Source organism: Macrobrachium nipponense, chromosome 8, assembly GCF_015104395.2.
Source record: "Macrobrachium nipponense isolate FS-2020 chromosome 8, ASM1510439v2, whole genome shotgun sequence".
In the NCBI taxonomy this organism is placed as follows: domain Eukaryota; kingdom Metazoa; phylum Arthropoda; class Malacostraca; order Decapoda; family Palaemonidae; genus Macrobrachium; species Macrobrachium nipponense.
In genome coordinates this window covers 57,048,203-57,062,279 of record NC_087203.1, presented here as the reverse complement: position 1 = coordinate 57,062,279, position 14,077 = coordinate 57,048,203, and the positions used below count along the sequence as shown (strand labels likewise).

Genomic DNA, 14,077 nt, shown 5'->3' with positions numbered 1-14,077 from the left:
GCAGGCATTAAAGATAAACAAAAAAATATTTCAAGGGGAGCTTTTCGTTAGCCATACATTCTATCCACGAGCATATCTAGTACTTCGTCCACTCATCGGGGTCGCAACAGGCCCACCTTACCCCTAGCCCCCCACCCATTTCAGTTGTAGCAAAGCCAAGCTGAGGACATCGGTACAGCAAAAGCAAGAAGCTTGTCAGTTTGAATTACACTTTAGAATTCCAAAACCTGTAAGACGGCTTAACAACAAGAACTCAATCCCCGACACCACTCCCCCCGCCCCCCAAAGAAATATATATGCATATATTAGTTTAGTCAAGATTAGAGGGTGTTAATGACATATCAAAACTGCATACTTAGCGCAGTGGTATTTCTAGATGACATGTCACTTTAAATTAGCTAATATGGGAGAGAGAGAGAGAGAGAGAGAGAGAGAGAGAGAGAGGAGCTAAGGTGTCGGACACTTTCAGCACGTTCACCGAGTGTTTGGGTATGTTCAATGAAATGCTGCTGCACTTCTCTTTATAGCTTCTTATTATATTATTAGTAGGAAACGCACTGCAACCGATACTATAAACTTGGCTTACGTGATAAGGTTAAAATATCCTGTTATGATGTTCGTGATTCTCTCCAATACCAATATAACTCTAAAATTTTGATCAATTTTACGTATTGCTTAATGAATATGACCGATATATAATAACAGATACGGTACGGTGGTAAGATAACGCCTTAGACGAAAGTTAAATGGAATCTTAATAAACAAACTTATATTAAAAGTGAGACAGCAATCTTAGTTACAGCGATATAACCTGCTTAGATTTCTTTTTTTTTCTTTTACTCCGTGTGTGTGTGTGTGTGTGTGTGTTTGTATGTGTGCGTTTGTGTTTCTCCAACCATACCTATTGACTCCCCCCACTGAAAGAATTCCAGATCTTATTGGTGGAACTCTTGCTAAGAGAGGAAGAGTCCTCCTCCCATCCCCCTCAGTAAACACTGTTACCATATAATTTTTCGAAGTCCCTTAAGAAGGTCCAACTGTACCTTAACCTTAAAATTTTAAATTTGTTTTCTGTGTCCAACTGTACCTTAACCTCAAAATTTTAAATTTGTTTTTTGTATAACAATTCTTTTCACCTGCGTTAAATCCTATATTTAGTCACGTAGCTTAAGACCTTTGACCATGTAGTGTAGCCGACCCTCATATCACATTTTCATACCGATGAACGGAAAAAATTTCTTTGTACTGGCTCTATGAAACAAATAATTTAGATTTAGTTTTACTTTCTAATTACACATTCTTCTCAAGTAGTTAAATTATGTAAATTACATTTTTTAGCTCCCAATACATGTAAAGGAGCTGTTGGTACTGTACATAAATTTTATTCATTAATATGGAGTCAGATTTCAGCTAGTAGTCCTACAGATGAGCTAAGGCCATTTGAGTTGTCACAACCAATAACCAAACCGCTTACACTTAAAATTTGAGATAGGCCTTCCACATGCATATTCACGTGAATGCTATTAAATAGCCTGGTATATTCCTAAATTAAGTAGTTTTTACCTTCATCTGTAATTATATGGATGATAAACCAGATTTCACATACTCTGTTTTCCCCTATGAAAATACCGAGGAAGTAGTCAGGAACTGAAAACTAAAAGACTATCTATTAAACAAATTAAAAGTAAACGGGTAAATTGTAGGTTTACTGAGGCAGAATATCCGAGAAACCTAACTTACAAACCTATCAGGATTCTAATGAAAAGCTCATCATGAAAAATTTAGAAATTAAATGAATAGAAACCTACATACATCTGTCGACACCTCGGATCCATAGAGATATCCGCTTAACACCGAAAGGTTCGCAAATCCGCCCCGTTTCTGCAAATTTTCATGAATTTTGGTTCCTCCAGCAAGTTGTGACCTGTAATTAAACACAAACTACAGCAGAAAATGTTCTTACGGCAATTACTCTAACATTTCCTGAAGTAAGCACGATAACTTTTACTTTAAGGTTAATGAGCTTTTAAAAACCATGAGTTACGTTTCTCCCATCAATGCCCAAAGTAGGTTATTACCAACAGAAAACTATTAACCATCTGGAGTAAGATTATCTCGTACATTTTATAACGATTGTGCATTAAGGGTGTATAACAAATATTATACTTTACAATGCTACGCTGCTTTTGACGCCATTTAAAAGTTAAAAATATTCTGAAAAAAACCAAAATCAAAATTAAGATAACCCACATACCGTGATAAAAATCGTATTCTTAAAAAGATGCCTTGGATCCGTTAAGAATTTAGGTAAAAGTTAAAGAAACCGCCACACTTTGCCACACTTTGTTTTTAAAATAAAGTAACGAAGTTGTGTATTTGTGTAATGCTAGCTCTTGTTAGGGAGATGATGATTACATCATAGATCAGTTTTGCCACTAATCACTATCAAAAGATTCAACAGCTACCTTAATGCACTGTATTTACAATTGTGTATTGGTGCATGCATTAACTGCCTGATGACCTTTTAAAACATTTCAGGTGCTATACAGCAAATATGATCCAACACCTGATTACCATGGATAGTTGGTGTATACTGACGTTCATTACAGCATCGCATTCAGTAAAATAATGGGGAATCCTCACAGTTCCCCCTATATCATGACAAGCCCCACAAAGCACTGCCCTTCTTCAAAGAGTGTGTATGATTGTCTCGGTGCCTTGTGACCATGAACTGCATCAATCATTGTGCCGGTAGTACCATTACTCACTGTCTGTGTTCACGGATATCCTAACACGCATTTGACAGGGTTCATGGAAAATAAATTAATTGCCAGTATTCGTGAGTGACATCACAAAATTATTGTCAGTGTTCATAAGTAATATTACAAACGCATTGCCAGGGTTCAAGAGAAACTCCAAACTTCATTGCTTGTACATGATTATCAAACTCATTGCCTATGTTCACAGTAACAAACTCATTGCCTGTGTTCACAAGTAATAAACTCATTGCCTGTGTTCCCAGAGGAATAAACTCATTGCCTGTGTTCCCAGAGGAATAAACTCATTGCCTGTGTTCACAGAGAGATAAACTCATTGCCTGTGTTCACAGAGAGATAAACTCATTGCCGGTGTTCACAGAGAGATAAACTCATTGCCTGTGTTCACAGAGGAATAAACTCATTGCCTGTGTTCACAGAGGAATAAACTCATTGCCTGTGTTCATGGAGTAACATACAATGTTATCGAATAGCTACATTAATACACTGCTTACCCTATGAGTAACCTTATAGTAACAAAACTACCAACATACTTGACAAACTTGATTACACCCCACTCAAAGTAAGCAGATGTTATGACCTTAAAAAAAATCCTAATTCTAGAGCTCAAAAACATACTAGATGCTCGGTAACTAACTGAAAATCAATGATCATTATGGCCAGCAGAAGTTTGAAACTAGTCATTAGTTAAAAGGACTCTTGAACCAAAATATTTACACTAATACTAAAAAGTTTTTAACCCCTCACTAGGTATGGATTGACGGACACAAACTTAAGTAATCATTTATTACAATGAAAAATTCAACTCCTCAACTTAATATATGTAGAGTTCGTCTCCTGGACAGCATTATATACAAATACATGATACAACGCACTAAAATAGAATTGGGTTTGCATAGTAGTTACTGGCTGTTGTCCTTAAAGTCCACTGAAGGACGTCAAGTATTTCATCGGTCCACGACTTCACGAGTGACGAAAGGTGTTCCCTGAAGGGATGCGAATCCCTAGCTAGGAGTACAGTTTCACTTGACGACGAAATGTATGAAGCCCTCAACTGACGTCTCCAAAAAGGGCTATGCATATGTTAATGGCCATTACTGCAGTGGTGTGCACATCCATATACGGATGGAAGCATTTGTGGGGTGTGGGTGGGGTGGGGGAAGAGAAATACTACATGCAGGACTTGGACCTTTCAAAAACATGGGCCGGTAGACCCCCACCTCACAGCTGTAGAAAGTCCACAAAGACCGCTCCAGGAACATTCTTAGTCGTACAGACACTTTATGAGTAAAGGTCGCCACCAAATTCAACTTTGCCTGCACTAGTATAACTGTGCAGGTATATCTGAACATTAGGCCCTGTCCTCACTAGCGAGCACTGCGCGACAGGCAAACACTGTTCCTATAACCCGTTCCACTACTGACTGACCGAGTATGGAGCCAGAACGATGAGATTGTCTGGTAACAATACTTCAGAAACGAGAGAAAAATATAAACAGATGGAAGTGCCCCACAAGTGTGGACGGGCTTTTTAGTAGGTTCAGTTTTGCCCGCACAGGCAGACTATGCAGGCATAACTACGCTTAAGTCAAGGTCCATCTTCAGTCTTCTATTGAAAAGCCGGCTTCAGCCAGAACTGCCACGTCCATCCTTCACTGCACACACTTGTCTCGTGGTTCACTGAAAGCAGAGGTTTCTTTTCTGCTTCAGTGACTACGCAACGTTCTGTTATGAAAAACAGCATCAGGTTCCTCTATAGCTAGTTTTAGATGTTAAAACCTCAACTGCTGTCACATTAGGCGTAAACTAATAATGATTAATTACTATTTATATAACATTTATACAATAACTGACCACCCCAAACTAATAACAGTAGAATTACTGTTGACAAATTGGCAATGCAAATCAGCTAAGTGACATCATACTTTAATAATTAATCTATACACAAAATATCCATAACCTAACATTTCCATACTTTCACCTAAACAAAAAATTGCTTTCGAGCAGTCCGTTAGCAGGAGCTGAAAGTTTCTATCTACGGTTAATGACAAACTTCATTAAATCAATTCTGTCTGTTAACAGCAGAAATCCAAGCATTACTCTAGACAATCTCTGTCTAGGGAAAATCTTGCATGGTTTAGATGATTTTCAAGGAGATTTTCTATTAGGTAAGCAAGCCCTATCATCGTAAATAACCCATAAATTTAATTTAGGGAGCTTTCTATAATCTCTGTAACCAGAAATTTTCGGTTGCGAGAAAGAAAATGCTAAGTTCGAATCCTCGGAACATTCTATCAAGTCTGACGCTAATTTTACGCTTAAAATCTCAAATTCTGGCAAAACCTTAATGAATATTGGCCAAAATATAGCTCACCTAACCTAACAGCAAACTTAATCCATTTTCAGTTAGCTAAAATTCTAAAGTAAAACATACCAAGCGCCAGACCTGTACATAAAATTAATTTCTTTTAATGGTGAATACTGCCGTTTGATGGCATAAACAATACTTTCCTCAAACCTTAGGGAACTTCTACAAGCTTAACCGAGCGAGAGGTTGCCAAGCACATTTAAACACCAAATACTTATATGAAATTATAAGAAAACTATGCAATAGTTTAAGTCTGTACTTATCACCTGATAAAAGTCTGATTAATCGGCTTGTTCAAAACCACCCAAGAATCTGCATAGTAGTCATACGACTACTATACAGATCATGGGGGCTCCCCCACCCCTCTAGGGGCGCCGCCCCTAAAGGGGTGGAGGATAAGGTATATACTGTTCAAGAACAGTATACACAATACTTTTCAAGAACAGTACACACAAATTGAATTAAATTCATTAAACAAAATAATAAATATATGAAATAAAAAAAAGTAAAGTACAAAAATAAAAAATAAAAATTTAAGCCAAATTAAAAAAGTAAATTCATGATATATTAAAACTTTTATTACAGAAATTTAAAAAGTAAATTTATCACAAATTTCAGAAATTATACAGATGAAAATTAGATTTATAAAAAAATATGAAATTTATGAAAATGGTAAAACTAAACTTGGCGGAACAAAAATACCTCCTACATACCTGTTGCTAAAGAGCAGCTTTACATTGCGTGAAACGTTATTGTTAAAACAGGAACGCAAAGTCAAACTCGTACCAAAAACATACTGGAAAGACAGTGCATTAGAGCTGTGCGTTAACTTATTCAAATCTTATAAATTTTGTGGATTACTCACTTCGGATTATGGGTAAACGTCCACAAAAATAGTTATAATCACTGCCAAAGATTTGTACAAAACTTAGCATGCAGCAAGATTCGAAAATTCCCAGAACATATATACAATATTAGTAATAACATACTAAAAGTCCAGTGTTACCTTGCAGAAGCCCGGGGTCTATTATAACTTGACCAACGAAGTTACAACAATCGATGGTAATCTCAAGCGCCAACTATAAGGTACTCTAGTCGCGTGATAAAACGGTTTATTTATTTATTTATTTTTTATTTATTTATTTTTTTTTTTAACTTCGCAACAGAACCAATTACGCTACGATAACTCAAGGAGGAATAGAATACGCCACTCTTGAGGAAAAAAAGGATCACTTAGTAAACTCCTGTTAAACGACTACCGCCCAGAACGATGTTACACAGTCGAGGACGAGGAGACGATGTCGATGACCTGAAATGTCCGAACTCGAACAACGTTATCATTTGCCAAGGACTCTAAAGTGTTAGTAGTGTCTTGCTTGCTTATTGGAACATGACCGAATGCAGTCTAGGGATATCCTTGAAATCGCCAATTCTGCAAGTATTATTCTTATTTCCTTCCCTTTTACTTGTCTTTCATGAAAGTTTAAAATGCAGCACATAACGAATAGATTTTTCCAGAACGTAACTTAATTTCTTTAAGGGCTGTCGATATAATTTTTAACATAAGCCTGTAGCATATGCCTTTCCATTACTCTATTGAGATACCTTTGAATTCGCCTGGATCTTTTGTCACAGCGGACTCTCAAGGTCCGATATTTGGTATGTGATTAAACAAGGTTGATTGTAGATCAACTTGCAAGCGCCTAGCTTGACCGGACACGGGAAAAAGACTTGAGTATGGAGAGATAATGGTTCCCAGAGCACAGTGGGAGGGAATTTAGCAGCCATGGAGGACTCGACGGAATATCTGGGACGAGCAGTGGGTCTATAAACACAGGTGCGTGTTTATAGAAGTTGGAGACATCGTTGCCGCTTTTCTGTGTCTACTTTTCACTTGAAGAAGATCTCAGTGTGCGGCTCGAAACTGTCGTGATTATTCTACATTGAAGGATGCATGAAAAGTTTTATTTATTTATTTATTTATTTTTTTGCATTCATAACATCCGTTGATAATTGCCGTTCAGTAGTTTCAAATTTTAATGTAACATTATAAGTCCCGATAGGCTTTGTGTAAATACACCATTCTAAAAATTGTTGCTATAACTAAAGTACTATGATAAATATCCATCGTATTTTCGCAAGATAGAGCCAGTATGCAAGAAATATTTTCTTTGGAATTTCAGTCGTTCAGTGTGGAAACAGGGAAATTCATTTCAGGATTAGCCCATTTATCAGTAAAAGTTATAGCAAATGATATCGACACTTAGATTATAAGTCAGTATGGCCATTCGAAATTACTCCGGTCAACGTAAGTTTTTTTGAATACTGATTTGAGTTTACGCGAAGATGGAATGCCCGTTATGAATTGACCTGTTTCCACTTATTTACAGATTGATCTTACCGATACATGGTTGAAATTCATAGTTTTCAAGTTTACGAAGCTGCTGTCTAGTCGGGTAAGAAAATTTGATAACTGTATTAATTTACAGTCTCTGCTATTGACATAAATAATAATAATAATAATAATAATAATAATAATAATAATAATAATAATAATAATAATAATAGTAATAATAATAATAATAAGTAACAGAGAGGACGGAATGGGTAGAAAAGATTAGACAATGGATGGAGCCAGATACAGAGAGAACAAAGATCCCCTCTATGAAAGCCTACAACACCAAGAAATTAAGGGAGAAAACAAGTGAGGTCAATGAAATAATGGGCATAATACACACCACCAGTATCACAGAAACAATTAACTTGGCATATGCAGGAGCAAGATTAGTAGCAGAACTGATGGGGATTCGAACACCAACACCACCAGCACAACCAACCCAACAGAAACCAAAACAGCAACCTCCTTGGAAAAGGCGCCTGGAAAAGCAAATCATGGTGATGAGATCTGACTTGAGTAAACTGAAAGAGATGACAGAAAAAAGGCTAAGAAGCAAGAAAACAAGGGAGGAACTCAACGAGAGATACAAAGTACAAGAGAGGGGACTAAACAACACAATAGAAGATGTAAAACAGAGGCTTAAGGCCAAAGCACATAAGATCCAACGGTACATGAGCAGGAATAAGGGATACTAACAGAACAAACTATTCGGAACCAACCAGAAAAGACTATACAGCCAACTAAGAGGGGAAGACAACCACCAAGAAATTCCTGAAGCCGAACCAATTAAGAGACTCTGGGAAAACATATGGAGCAATCCGGTATCACACAACAAACATGCAACATGGCTCCAGGAAGTGAAGGAAGAAGAAACAGGGAGAATAAAACAAAGATTCACAGAGATCACGACAGACACAGTCAGACACCAACTAAAGAAAATGCCCAACTGGAAAGCCCCAGGTCCCGATGAAGTCCATGGATACTGGCTCAAAAACTTCAAGGCCATACACCCACGAATAGCAGAAAAACTCCAGCATTGTATCTCAAATCACCATGCACCCAAATGGATGACCACAGGAAGAACATCCTTAGTACAAAAAGACAAGAGTAAGGGAAATATAGTCAGTAACTACAGGCCTATCACCTGCCTACCAATAATGTGGAAGTTACTAACAGGTATCATCAGTGAAAGGCTATACAACTACCTAGAGGAGACAAACACCATCCCCCACCAACAGAAAGGCTGTAGAAGGAAGTTTAGGGGCACAAAAGACCAGCTCCTGATAGACAAAATGGTAATGAAGAACAGTAGGAGAAGGAAAACCAACCTAAGCATGGCATGGATAGACTATAAGAAAGCCTTCGACATGATACCACACACATGGCTAATAGAATGCCTGAAAATATATGGGGCAGAGGAAAACACCATCAGCTTCCTCAAAAATACAATGCGCAACTGGAATACAATACTGACATGCTCTGGAATAAGACTAGCAGAGGTTAACATCAGGAGAGGGATCTTCCAGGGCGACTCACTGTCCCCACTACTCTTCGTAGTAGCCATGATTCCCATGACAAAAGTACTACAGAAGATGGATGCCGGTACCAACTCAAGAAAAGAGGCAACAGAATCAATCATCTGATGTTCATGGACGACATCAAGCTGTATGGTAAGAGCATCAAGGAAATAGATACCCTAATCCAAACTGTAAGGATTGTATCTGGGGACATCAGGATGGAGTTTGGAATAGAAAAATGCGCCTTAGTCAACATACAAAAAGGCAAAGTAACGAGAACTGAAGGGATAAAGCTACCAGATGGGAGCAACATCAAACACATAGATGAGACAGGATACAAATACCTGGGAATAATGGAAGGAGGGGATATAAAACACCAAGAGATGAAGGACACGATCAGGAAAGAATATATGCAGAGACTCAAGGCGATACTCGAGTCAAAACTCAATGCCGGAAATATGATAAAAGCCATAAACACATGGGCAGTGCCAGTAATCAGATACAGCGCAGGAATAGTGGAATGGACGAAGGCAGAACTCCGCAGCATAGATCAGAAAACCAGGAAACATATGACAATACACAAAGCACTACACCCAAGAGCAAATACGGACAGACTATAAATAACACGAAAGGAAGGAGGGAGAGGTCTACTAAGTATAGAGGACTGCGTCAACATCGAGAACAGAGCACTGGGGCAATATCTGAAAACCAGTGAAGACGAGTGGCTAAAGTGTGCATGGGAAGAAGGACTAATAAAAGTAGACGAAGACCCAGAAATATACAGAGACAGGAGAATGACAGACAGAACAGAGGACTGGCACAACAATCCAATGCACGGACAATACATGAGACAGACTAAAGAACTAGCCAGCGATGACACATGGCAATGGCTACAGAGGGGAGAGCTAAAGAAGGAAACTGAAGGAATGATAACAGCGGCACAAGATCAGGCCCTAAGAACCAGATATGTTCAAAGAACGATAGACGGAAATAACATCTCTCCCATATGTAGGAAGTGCAATACGAAAAATGAAACCATAAACCACATAGCAAGCGAATGCCCGGCACTTGCACAGAACCAGTACAAAAAGAGGCATGATTCAGTGGCAAAAGCCCTCCACTGGAGCCTGTGCAAGAAACATTAGCTACCTTGCAGTAATAAGTGGTACGAGCACCAACCTGAGGGAGTGATAGAAAACGATCACGCAAAGATCCTCTGGGACTATGGTATCAGAACGGATAGGGTGATACGTGCAAACAGACCAGACGTGACGTTGATTGACAAAGTCAAGAAGAAAGTATCACTCATTGATGTTGCAATACCATGGGACACCAGAGTTGAAGAGAAAGAGAGGGAAAAAATGGATAAGTATCAAGATCTGAAAATAGAAATAAGAAGGATATGGGATATACTAGTGGAAATCGTACCCATAATCACACATAGTAAGAAAAGTGATGGACTCCTAAGGAGGCAGGATGGAACCCGGAACCCCACACTATAAATACCACCCAGTCGAATTAGAGGACTGTGATAGAGCAAAAAAAAAAAAAAAAAATAATAATAATAATAATAATATCCTTTATTTCAGCTCAGGGCCATATACATGGAATATACAAAATACAGACAGTAACATACACAATCTAGATACATGAGACAACATGATAAAAAAATTAATAATCGGCACTTATCCACACAGTAGCTGAGGTAGCATAAAAGATAGTAATCATAAGGCTGGTAATAACGGTAATGATATTGGTGAGAAAAAAATGCAATGAGAATTATAACAGTTAGTGTACAGATTATATAACTTAAATTTCAACTAGAGACCTTAGGTGGTTACAGTAGTCAGGTCCAGAGGGCTAAATATGAAAATTGAATATAGAAAAACTTTAACCTGACAGTATTCACAGTAATAATGAAAAAGTAAAATATCAGCAATAAATATAATAATAATGACAGAATCTGCAGATGACATCTTGCCAATACAGAGATTAAGTCCTTTAGGGGACAAGCCTCATTTTCCCATCTTTCCCACAATTTAGATCTTCTTGCTTCTCTCCTTAGGATGCTATGTATGAGCGAGTTACTGCTGTTTCTCACTTACCTGAATTACGCTTACCGGATTTTAACGAGCCTACTTAAACTTACAAAGCAATTTATTAATCCTTTGGATTTTCTGACACAAGTCTGAAAACACGTTATGTGCACGGAAGAATTGTGTGCTTAACAGCCCATTTAGTACAATTTACTCTATTACCAGAGAACATTCATGGAAGGAATTACCCTCGTAATTTTGTAGTGTATATTCTTTTAATCTTCCCACTGAGTGAAACAAATTTCCCACATAGAAATGACAACTTATTGAAGGAAGTAAATCTTGACAATGTTTAATTGCGTAAAACTAGTAAATCAGTTAAACGGCTTTGTAATCAAGTGCAGCAATGAGTTTTATTGTAAATCCGCATTGATTTACTTGATTGCATAAAAGGATTGCCTTGTTTGGGTTGAGTTGAGTTGAATATAGGATTTAGGCCAAAGGCTTTGAAAGGAACAGGAGGAAAACCTCGCAGTTCCACTATGAATCAAGTGTTAGGAGAGGGTAGAAAGTAAGATGAAGTAAGAGAATATGAAAGGAGATACTGTAAAAGGAACGAAAGTGGTTGCAGCTAGGGGCCGAAGGCACGCTGCAAAGAACCTTAAGTAATGCCTACAGTGCACAACATGAGGTTCACTCATGGCACTACCCCGCTACGGGGTTGTTTGCATACACAACCACGCGTAAACAGCGGAACAGGATGTACAAAATAATAATTGTGATCGGTAGTTGGGTTGTGACTCCCTTTGATAGCATGAGAAGAGCAAGGTTGAATATTTCTTCAGTATATTTAAACTCAAGTTCCACTAGTAGAATAACATAGCACTTCATATAAAGATTAATAATTAGTTTGTATAAATAAAGGAAAACGCCCAGAGACACCGATATTAACTCTGCTCAGTTTTGGGAACTGAAACTGTTGTAACCTGTTACATAGATTCTACTTGGATGAAAGCAAATAATTAGGCTATCATGAGTCTAATTCAAGCGAAACTCTTCAGATTAGAGTAAGCGTACTTACAGGTTCTTGTGTCAGTTTGATACAAAGTCCTGTCATATTCAGTGCTAAAATTTCTCACACTAACGCAGACAAGAAAGACCGTAGGAATAACTTGGAAGTCTATTGTGAATACAACAGAACTTGAGCTAAATCTTGACAAATAATTTATAGCCAGTAGTGTACCGTGGAAATAACACACTAAGCCTGAGGTGCCGGAGTGGATACAAGCCGGTTGCCTGTCTTTCAAAGGCTTAGACAACATGGGTTTGTATAGACCTCTGTAAATCGCATGGTTAAAATTTTGGTAAGATAATTACACACACGCGCACGCACATATATATGTAGGTATGTATGAATGAATGTAGAGCCAGCAACAAAACCGGCGTCCTCCCCCCAATAATGGCTCTGAGAGATCATGCCCTTCTTGCCGTGAAAGGTGGCCTTCATTCAAACAGCCAGTACATCGGTAGAATGGTTCGAATGGGAGGAGGAAGGAAATTACGGTAATCAGGCAGAGAAATACAATAACGAATCAATTATATGGACAATGACAGAAGAGAAGAGAAGAGAAGAGAAGAGAGAGAGAGAGAGAGAGAGAGACCTTACCTTACAGACCTTACATCTTGTTCGGGTTGCCCCAGGTCCCTCAGTATGAGGCACCTCTAATATCTACCAGAGAGTTGCTAGTACATCTTCCGGTATATTTTGCATCTTCCAATCTTGGATGGTCTGGGATGCAGTTTAGATATTTGTCGAGCTTATTCTTAAACACATCTACGCTCACTCCTGTTATATTCCTCAGATGAGCTGGCAACGCATTGAATAGACGTTGCATTATCGATGCTGGTGCGTAGTGGATTAATGTCCTGAGAGAGAGAGAAAAGAGAAAAGAAGAGAGAGAGAGAGAGATTGAAAAGAGAAGAGAGAGAAGAGAAAAAAAAAGATAGAAGAAAAGAAGAGGAAGAGAGCGAGAGAGAGAGAGAGAGAGAGAGAAGAGAGAGAGAGGGAGAAAGAGAGAGAGAGAGAAAGAGAGAAGAAGAGAGAGAGAGAGAGAGAGAGAGAGAGAATACGAAGAACGGTAACGAAAGAAATGCTTACAGTTTATGGAGAGAGAGAGAGAGAGAGAGAGAGAGAGAGAGAGAGAGAGAGAGAGAGAGAGTGAGAGAGAGAATACGAAGAACGGTAACGAAAGAAATGCTTACAGTTTATGGAGAGAAAGAGAGGGAAAGAGCTTTTATTCCTTTTAGTTATTAATCTGGTGGATATATTTGAGACCTTCTTTAAGAAATATGTTATCGTACATTTTTCAGTAAATAGTTATTATAAAATTTAATCTCACAGTATTGTTTAAAATCGTTATCATATTTTCTATGTAAAAAAAAGCCTTAAATGTTGTAGGAACTGACTATTCATATTAATATTATTCAGACGTGTCGTTCTGTCCTCCTTCTTAAATCACCTGGATCCACTATTTAAATAATGGTAAACGTTTCATGTTATTTGCATGTGGCCAAGGATCACGAAATCGTAAATCCCTACTCTACCAACCTGTGCTTAGCTGCACCTATTTTTGCTCTAGATTGACTGGACTACAATTACCTGTATTACCAATAATATCGAATCTAGTCACAAAGATGTTACACACCAGGTTCTACAGGCGTGGGTTGTGTGAGTCCTCAAAGCACCAATTTTGCAAAGGTATTATTTTATTAATTAATCTATGCTAAGAACACATTACTGGATGTGCTCATCTAGTATTACAGGATTTGTATTTATGGCATAACTTAGTTGAGTTACCAGTAGTTGAGTGTGATGGGCGACTTGGCTCCGCCCCTCGCAACCATCTAGACTACTTATACAAAGTATTTTAATTTGCTATATTTCTCATATTTTAACATATTTATTATATTGTTTCTGGAGCT

The 14,077-nt window shown here is 38.0% G+C and overlaps 1 long non-coding RNA gene across 1 annotated transcript; it reads right to left on the bottom strand.

Moving 5' to 3' along the window:
• Positions 1-3,548: 3,548 nt before the first annotated feature.
• On the bottom strand, positions 3,549-6,429 carry LOC135223267 (uncharacterized). Its single transcript, XR_010316448.1, has 3 exons — positions 6,151-6,429; positions 5,858-5,940; positions 3,549-4,501 (listed from the first exon to the last, which is right to left on the bottom strand). It is a non-coding gene; the product is annotated as an uncharacterized LOC135223267 (long non-coding RNA).
• Between the last annotated feature and the right edge of the window lie 7,648 nt (positions 6,430-14,077).